Source organism: Triticum urartu, chromosome 3A (assembly GCF_056163025.1).
Source record: "Triticum urartu cultivar PI428250 chromosome 3A, HENAU_Tu73, whole genome shotgun sequence".
Taxonomy (NCBI): domain Eukaryota; kingdom Viridiplantae; phylum Streptophyta; class Magnoliopsida; order Poales; family Poaceae; genus Triticum; species Triticum urartu.
Genome location: NC_141875.1, coordinates 342,446,845 through 342,455,893, shown reverse-complemented (window position 1 = coordinate 342,455,893; position 9,049 = coordinate 342,446,845).

The window sequence follows — 9,049 nt, the reverse complement described above, 5'->3', positions numbered from 1 at the left end:
ATTGAGATAGTGGTTACAACATAATGAACAGGGTTACTGTGATAAAATTGTGCAAGTTCCAATCATGTTGCAAGCAATCTACTTGGCACTTGTGGCTAATGTAGGTCATTTTCAATTTATACGACCTGACTCATCTTATCAAGATAAGTCGGCCCTTGGGGGCTACAGATTTGGTTCTTAACACAATGATTTAAAAGACCCGACTCATCTTTTCAAGACAAGTCGACCCTTATGGGCTACACTTTGGAAGATTTTTATGAAGTCTCAAGCATACTCAAATGTCTTTTCCTATACTTAAGACTTGGCGGATACATAAGTATGTATATGTACTAAGGAGCAAAGGGGCTAAAACATACCTCATATCTCTGCTTCATCAGATTCACTAAGCCGGTCACCATGTCGTGCCTTGTATAGGGGCGGCTTAAGTAGCCTGCGTGGATTTCACTTGCACTATAAGATGAATAGTCTTCCAAGTCCAACTTAGCCTTGCCTTTCTCCAGCGAAGGCGTTTCTTCCTTGGCTGAGTGCTTGGCTAGGACTTTGGAGACCTTGGGCACCTTAAAAGCTGACCCAATAACAGTGATGTCATCAACATCAGCAGCGGTAGGACTCTTGTCAGTAGACTTGGCAGGATGGGCAGTTTAGGACTTGGCGTATCATGATGGACAGCCGAGTTAATCTCAGTATCCATTGGTTCAAGGACCATAGCATCAATTTGCAGTGGTGGGTCATTAACAGGCTCTTCAGGGTCTTAGACAGGGGCCTCAGCAATGTCTGTCGTTTGCTTCTCTAGCTTAGATACTTCAGGGGCTTTGGAAGAATCGCCCACCTTCTGCTTCTTGGCAGTTTTGGCATTGGCCCTATGATAAAAATAACAAAGCTTATGAGTATACCATCATAAGTCCTTTATCGACAAATGAAAATAGTTACCCATGTGCAACAATGTAGGCAGGCATCTGGGTTCCACTTGAGTCACCAGATGATGGTGGTGTTCCCTTTGGAATTAGAAGGAGTCAGAGGCTGACACATCAGACCGACCTTTGGAAGAGATAAAGTTGGACTATGAGGCACCTCATTGGGCGACGCTTGCGAGGAGCTGGTGTGTTGGATAAGCTGGCCATAAGATCTTCAGAGCCGCCGCTCGGGTCAAGCGTTTGGATTCATGCGGTTGTGTCTTAAAAAGAAAGTTGGGGTCGAAATGAGCAGGAGGATGAGAAAATCTTACTTTCCAGATGACCCACCGTGTTTTCTTTCTTGGCAAAGGTACTGAGTCGGAGCAGACTGGAATTACTTCTATTGCATCGGCATGGCTTGTCTCTACCTCGTCCCGAGAAGAATCAGCATCAATAAGTTGTATAAAGAAAAGGCCAAGGGAGTCAAGTTCTACCTCTGACTCATCTAGCTCAAAGAGCTCTTTTGTTGTTGCTTTCTTGCGGCGATTCGTGCCACGGACTTAGCTGCCCAAGTCTTCTTGGTGGGTTGAGCAGTGTTTACCTACTTCTTCCAGGAAGGAGAGTTGGCTTATACACATATGAACATAAGCAATAGTTGAAAGGATATAAAGCACAAGAGAAGGATAAACAAGATGACGTTTTTGAATACTCATAGGAGGAGCTGGGTTAAGAGCGCAGAAAGGGTTTAGACTCGCTTTGCTACAGTTTTCTAGTGACTCCCCAAGCAGTGACTTAACAGTGTCATTGATCTCTTTGTCAGTTAGCTGTGTGGGGTTGAAACTCTATGGGTCATTTGTGTAACTGGCGTATTGGCACATTACGCAGCCACGCTGGCTCAGTGGTAAAATCCTCCATGGAACCCTAGCAGCGGACCAGGTCAACTCCAGTTAAGCCGTTGGCGATCAAAGCCCTTATCTTTGAAAAAAGTAGAGGCATATTGACCGCGTTCTGTGGCAGACAATTGACCTGGGAGCACGCCATTGGTGGTGACCCAGTAAGGGAGGTAACCCGGTAGGGGGTTCTCTCCAACTGGGGATGTGTCTCTGCAATAAAACCAAGTAGAGTTCCAGTCCTTGGGATGGCTAGGCAGTGCGGTAGAGGGAAATGTTACATCCCTCCGCCTCTGGATAGAAACACCTTCAAGCTCAAGACTGGGCCCATCTGACATCTTAGTCTGGCGGTTGATATAAAAATAATCTCGAAAGAGGTCAACAGTGGGTTCCTCTTGAAGATACACTTCACAAAACTCTTGAAAGTGGCATAGATTTGAGACGGAATTGGGTCCAATGTCTTGGGGTGAAGGTTGTAAAAGTGAAGAGCATCTCATAAGAACTTTGACCCGAGCGGTGAAAAACCACGGAGAAGGTGATCCGCAAAGATGAAAACTTCACCCTCTTTTGGTTGAGGGGTAGTTTAAACACCTGGAACCCGCCAGTGGATGACATCCTTGGATGGTAAGACCCCCATATTTACATACTCATTCAGTGAGAACTTAGACACTCTAGAAGCAACCCAATCGCAAGAAGTAGGAGCCTTTGTCATGAGTGGCGGGTTAAAAGTTGCGACCTAGGACTAAGAGTATGGCGGGTCAAGATTGCAATGGTGAGCCGCCCAGGTGATTACATGATGATTTTGCAATAATGAGCTAAAAAACTACCGGCACAGTAAACCGTTAAGAAACTTATGAGCCGCCCTAGCCATGGATGGAATAATTATCAAGCAATAAGAATATGGTGGATAATAATATAAACAGTTTCTGGATTTATTAGCGGATTACAAAGTCATTGTTAAGCCGCATGAACAATGAAGGGCAGATCAATTATCTACAGATCCTAAGTTTTTAAATTTTGCTAAGTATTGGGCAAACAAGTTCTGCAGATTGTGGTTGCGTTTACATATCTGTGGCAGTTCAGAAAAGATGCATATTTGCTAAACCTAGAACGTCACAGTAGAAGAACTAGTAAGCTGGGTACTAATTCAAAAGAAGAAGGGATCTGTCCAAGATGCGAGATAAAGGCTAAAACCGCTACCACACTACTTCTTCTTTGTTTTTGGATTAAAATACCACTTCTAAAACAGTGGATGGACGAACTTGGATGGGCTTGGATGAACGCTGGTGAACTACATGAACGCAAGTGCCCTAATGTGAATCTAAGAAAGGTGAAGAGCGGACGAGCATCGTAGAGCTCTGGTTCAAACAGGTTGATGCAGCGGCCTTTGGCAGAGTTGTCGATGAAGCTTGGCTGGGGCGGCGGAGCTCCGGTCGCGATGAACAGCGTGAGGAAGAAAAAAAGGAGGAGACAGGGGAAAAAGTGAAAAGGCAGGCCCCCCGTCCCTATTTATAAGGAAAAGGTGAATAGTGAAGCGGCATGCCCGAAGATCGAGGAGGCATCATAATTATCATAACAGGGGGAGTGCCTCGATTTTCAGAATGGTTGATTAACTCAAAGATCCGTTGTGATGTCATCGGATTTTTTCTGAATTTAATAATGTGACGTCATCTTTTCTTGTGACGGGCCATGAAGGTATGTGGTCAAGTTTTAGAATAATTGAAGAAGACTCGCCAACTATAGGATGAAGATTGACATGAACAAGTTCAAATCAATATGGGGCCTAATGTTGGGGATATAACCCCACAGTGTGACCCGCCCAGGAGGGGCCAGGTTACACTGTTGGTGACTCATAAGTGAAAGCCTAAGAAGGCCCAAGATTTAAGAGCCTGGAGGCGTCTTACAAGATGGGCATGTTGAAGGCCCAAGACCTGTAGATGGCGTCATAACTCGGAGGTATGAGCCGCCTGATGGCGACTTGCCTGGCAAGGCAGGGCGACTTAGAACCTGGGTCAGTCACGTTGAATGATCTGACTTGGACTCTGGTAAGCCCAGGGCCACGACCTATGTATATAAAGGCGAGACCCTACGGCGGGTAAACTTAAGTTACAATCAATCGAGAGCTAAGTTAAGCGATCCCGCTCCCTTGTAATCGATACTCAATCAATATAAGACAAAGCAGGAACTAGGCTTTTACCTCATTGGTGAGGGGCCGAACCTAGGTAAACTCGTGTCTCTCGTCCTGCTCAAGCCCTTTAAGCTAACCTACGTTGCAATGGCTCCACACCTAAGTCCTTTCACAAGGGCATCTGCCATGAAAAAACCACGACATTAACCACCGTTGAAACTTTAGCATGTTCCTTTATCCTAACAGGAAAAGGTGGTTTCTCAATATAAGCAGTAGGTACAACTAGATCAACATTGTAAATGATAGTTTCATCTTTAACTGTAATGGGTTCCTCAATATTTTCTTTAATAGAGGGATGATATTTAAACCACTTCTCCTTAGGGAGATCAACATGAGCAGCAAATGATTCACAAAAGGAGGCTACTATCTCAGTCAAGTCCATATTTAGTGTTAAACTTATGAAAAGCATCGGTATCCATAAAAGATTTAACACAATCAAACTCAAGTTTTATACTTGAATCTTTACCTTTGTCGAGTTCCGAATCTTCAGATTTGTGTTTAGTTCTTTCCAGCATCTGAATTCAATAGTTTTCTTCATAAAGGAACCATTAGAAGAAGAATCGAGCATGATTTGATCATTATGAGAAAGTCGAGCATAAAAATTCTGTAAGATAATTTCTCTTGAGAGCTCATGATTGGGGCATGTGTACATCATGTACTTAAGCCTCCCCCAAGCTTGAGTGATAATTTCTCCTTCATGAGACCAAAAATTATATATATATAATTCTGATCATGATGAACTAGATGCATAGGATAAAACTTTTGATGAAATTCCAATTTCAATCGATTCCAAACCCAAGTTCCAATATCATCACATAGCCTATACCATGTCAATGCATTTCCCCCCGAAGATAAAGGGAAAACCTTCTTAACTCCATTTTCAAATAAACCTGCAATCTTAAATAATCTACAAACTTTATCCACATAGATTAGGTGCCTATCAGGATGTATTGTTCCATCTCCTACATAAGGATTAGCTAGCAGTTTCTCTATCATACCCGAAGGAATCTCATAATAAATATTTTTAGTAGGTGCAGTAGGTTGAGGAGAAACTCTTCATGCTTCCAGTCGAGGTGCAGATACCCTCAACAAACCCCTCAAACGATTGTTTTCCATAATGACAAGTGACAATAAATTTCAGCAAGTAATATAAATGTTTCCTTACCAAATTCCACTCACCAAAGGTGCTTCACTCCCTGGCAATGGCACCAGAAAAGAGTCTTGATGACCCACAAGTATAGGTGATCAATCGTAGTCCTTTCAATAAGTAAGAGTGTAGAACCAAACGAGGAGCAGAAGGAAATGACAAGCGGTTTTCAACAAGGTATTGTCTGCAAGCACTGAAATTATTGGTAACAGATAGTTTGGTAGCAAGGTAATTTGTAACGATTAAACGGTAACAAAGGTGCAGCAAGGTAGCCCAATCCTTTTTGTAGCAAAGGACAAGTCCGAATGGTCTCTTATAATAGGCAAAGCATTCTTGAGGACACGCGGGAATTTCATCTAATCACTTTCATCATGTTTGTTTGATCCACATTCGCTACTTCTATAATTTGATATGTGGGTGGACCGGTGCTTGGGTGCTATTCTTACTTGAACAAGCCTGCCACTTATGATTACCCCGTCTCGCAAGCATCCATAATTATGAAAGAAGAATTAAGATAAATCTAACCATGGCATGAAACATATGGATCCAAATCAGCCCCTTACGGAATAGCGCATAAACTAGGGTTTAAGCTTCTGTCATTCTGGAAACCCATCATCTAATAAACACTCCACTATGCCTTCCCTTAGGCCCAAATATGGTGAAGTGCCATGTAGTCTATGTTCACGTAACACCACTAAGGGAATCACAACATACATATCATCAAAAATATTGAACGAATACTAAATTCAGATGATTACTTATGACAAGACTTCTCCCATGTCATCAAGAACAAAAGTAACTACTCACAAATCATATTCATGTCCAAGATCAGAGGGTTATTGAATATTATTAAGGATCTGAACATATAATCTTCCACCGAATAAACCAACTAGTATCAACTACAAGATGTAATCAACACTACTAGCAACCCACATGTACCAATATGAGGTTTTGAGACTAAGATTGAATACAAGAGATGAACTAGGGTTTGAGACGAGATGGTAATAGTGACGATGTTGATGAATATTGGTCCTCCCACATTGAGAGGATTGTTGATGATCTCGATGGCTTCGATTTCCCCCTCCCGGACGGAAGTTTCCTCGGCGAAATCGCTCCGCCGGAGAGAAGAAGTGCTCCTGCCCAGGTTCCGCCTCAATACGGTGGTGCTTCATCCCGAAACCTTCCTTTTGATTTTTCTAGGTCAAATGGCATCATATAGCAGAAGATGGGCTTCGGAGGCCTGCCAGGGACCCCACAAGCTCAGGGGGCACGCCTGGTGGACTCCCGTCTATTGATTCTTTCGCCAATATTTTTTATATATTTCAAAATAATTCTCCGTCAATTTTCTGCACATTTGGAGTTGTGTAGAAAAGGTGTCTCTAATATAGCCCTTTCCGGTCTAGAATTCCAGCTACCGGCAATCTCCCTCTTCATGTGATACTTGCAAAATAAGAGAGAAAAGGCATAAGAATTGTATTATAAAATGAAATAACAGTCCATAATGCAATAAATATTGATATGAAAACATGATGCAAAATGGACATATCAATTACCTTTGTCGAGTTCCCAATCTTCAGAGTTGCGTTTAATTCTTTCCAGAAGACCCCATTTGAATTCAATAGTTTTCTTTGTAAAGGAACCAGTAGAAGAAGAATCGAGCATGGGTTGATCATTATGAGAAAGAAAAGCATAAAAGTTTTGTATAATAATTTATCTTGAGAGCTCAATGAGGGAGTCCTGGATTAGGGGGTCTCCGGACAGCCGGACTATATCCTTTGGCTGGATTGTTGGACTATGAAGATACAAGATTGAAGACTTCATCCCGTGTCCGGATGGGACTCTCCTTGGCGTGGAAGGCAAGCTAGGCAATACGGATATGTAGATCTCCTCCCTTGTAACCGACCTTGTGTAACCCTAGCCCCCTCCGGTGTCTATATAAACCGGAGGGTTTAGTCCGTAGGACAACATACAATCATACTATAGGCTAGCTTATATGGTTTAGCCTCTACGATCTCGTGGTAGATCAACTCTTGTAATACTTATATCATCAAGAACAATCAAGGAGGACGTAGGGTATTACCTGCATCAAGACGGCCTGAACCTGGGTAAACATCGTGTCCCCTGCCTCTTGTTACCATCCTCCTTAGATGCACAGCTCGGGACCCCCTACCCGAGATTCACCGGTTTTGACACCGACATTGGTGCTTTCATTGAGAGTTCCACTGTGTCGTCGCCATAAGGTTTGATGGCTCCTTAGATCATTGGTGACGATGCTGTCCAGGGTGAGGTTTTCCTCCCTGGACAGATCTTTGTATTTGGTGGCTTCGCACTGCGGGCCAATTCGCTTGGCCATCTGGAGCAGATCGAGAGCTACGCCCCTGTCCATCAGGTCAGGTTCGGAAACTTAAACTACACTGCCAACATCCCCGGAGACTTGATCTTCAACGGATTCGAGCCCATGTCAGGTGCGCCGCATAGTCACGACGAGCATGACGTAGCTCTGCTATCGGACAATATTCGGGAGATCGCATCTGCAACTACTTCGGCCGTCAATCCAGAGCAAATCACGCCATCCGAGAGCGGAGGGATAGACCCCGCCATGGAGGCCGCACTCTCAGTGGCGGTAGAGCTGGATACTGACTTCACCCCTTGCGAGAGCCGTGTCGCCGAACCCCTGGATTCATCTCCGACCACGGACTCCGAGTCGCTTACATCCGTGACAGTCGAATCCGACTGGGCGCCGATCATGGAGTTCACCTCCGTGGATATCTTTCAGCACTCACCTTTCGGTGATGTGCTAAATTCATTAAGGTCTCTCTCCTTGTCAGGAGGACCTTGGCCGAACTATGTCCGGCTCGAATGGGATGCGGACGACGAAGAAATTCGCTGCCCACCCACCACCCACTTAGTAGCCACTATCGACGATTTAATCGACATGCTCGACTTCGACTCCAAAGACATCGACGGTATGGACGACGATGCAGGAGACGAGCAGGAACCACCGCCCATAGGGCGCTGGGCCGCTACCTCATCATATGATATATACATGGTGGACACCCCCAAAGAAGGCAATGGTGACGAGACAGCGGAGGATGACCCCTCCAAGAAGCAACCCAAGTGCCGACGTCAGCGGCGCCGCTCTAAATCCGCCACAGCAAAAGTAGTGATACCGGCACAGGAGATAATAACACTCCGGATAGCGCCAAAGACAACCACAATCCCCTCCAGCATGATGTAGAGCCGGAGGATGAACAAGCCAGCCCTCCAGAGCAGGCAGCAGAGGGAGAACTAGAGGAGGACAATTACATGCCTCTCTCGGAAGACGAGGCGAGCCTCGACGATGAAGAATTTATCATGCCTGATGACCCCATCGAACAGGAGTGCTTCAAGCGCCGGCTTATGGCCACAGCAAATAGCCTGAAGAAAAAGCAACAACAGCTTCAAGCTGATCAAGATTTGCTAGCAGACAGATGGACCGAAGTCCTTGCGGCTGAGGAATACGACCTCGAGTGCCCCTCCAAGAGTTACCCAAAATGCAGGTTGCTACCTCACCTCGAGGAGGAAGCATTGAAACCTCATGCACCAGTGTACGATGCGGCTGACCGGCCACTGTGTGGCCGAGCCAAAGAGGCGTTTCAGCCTGAAGTTCAGCCCGCACCCCGCCGCCACACAATCCAAAATACCAAGGCTCGGGGCAACACACGAGACCTGCGAGACATATTGGACAGTAAGGCAAAACTTGCAAGGTCAATATACGGGTCACGGGCACGCGCTCCAACACGGGATGATGATTGTCGCACCGGATACGCCAAAAGCAAATCCTGCCGGGACGAATACAACAGACAAGACTCATATGAACTGTGTCGGGATATAGCCCAGAACAGAGGCGCCGCACACCCCCTATGCTTCACTGATGAAGTTATGGATCATG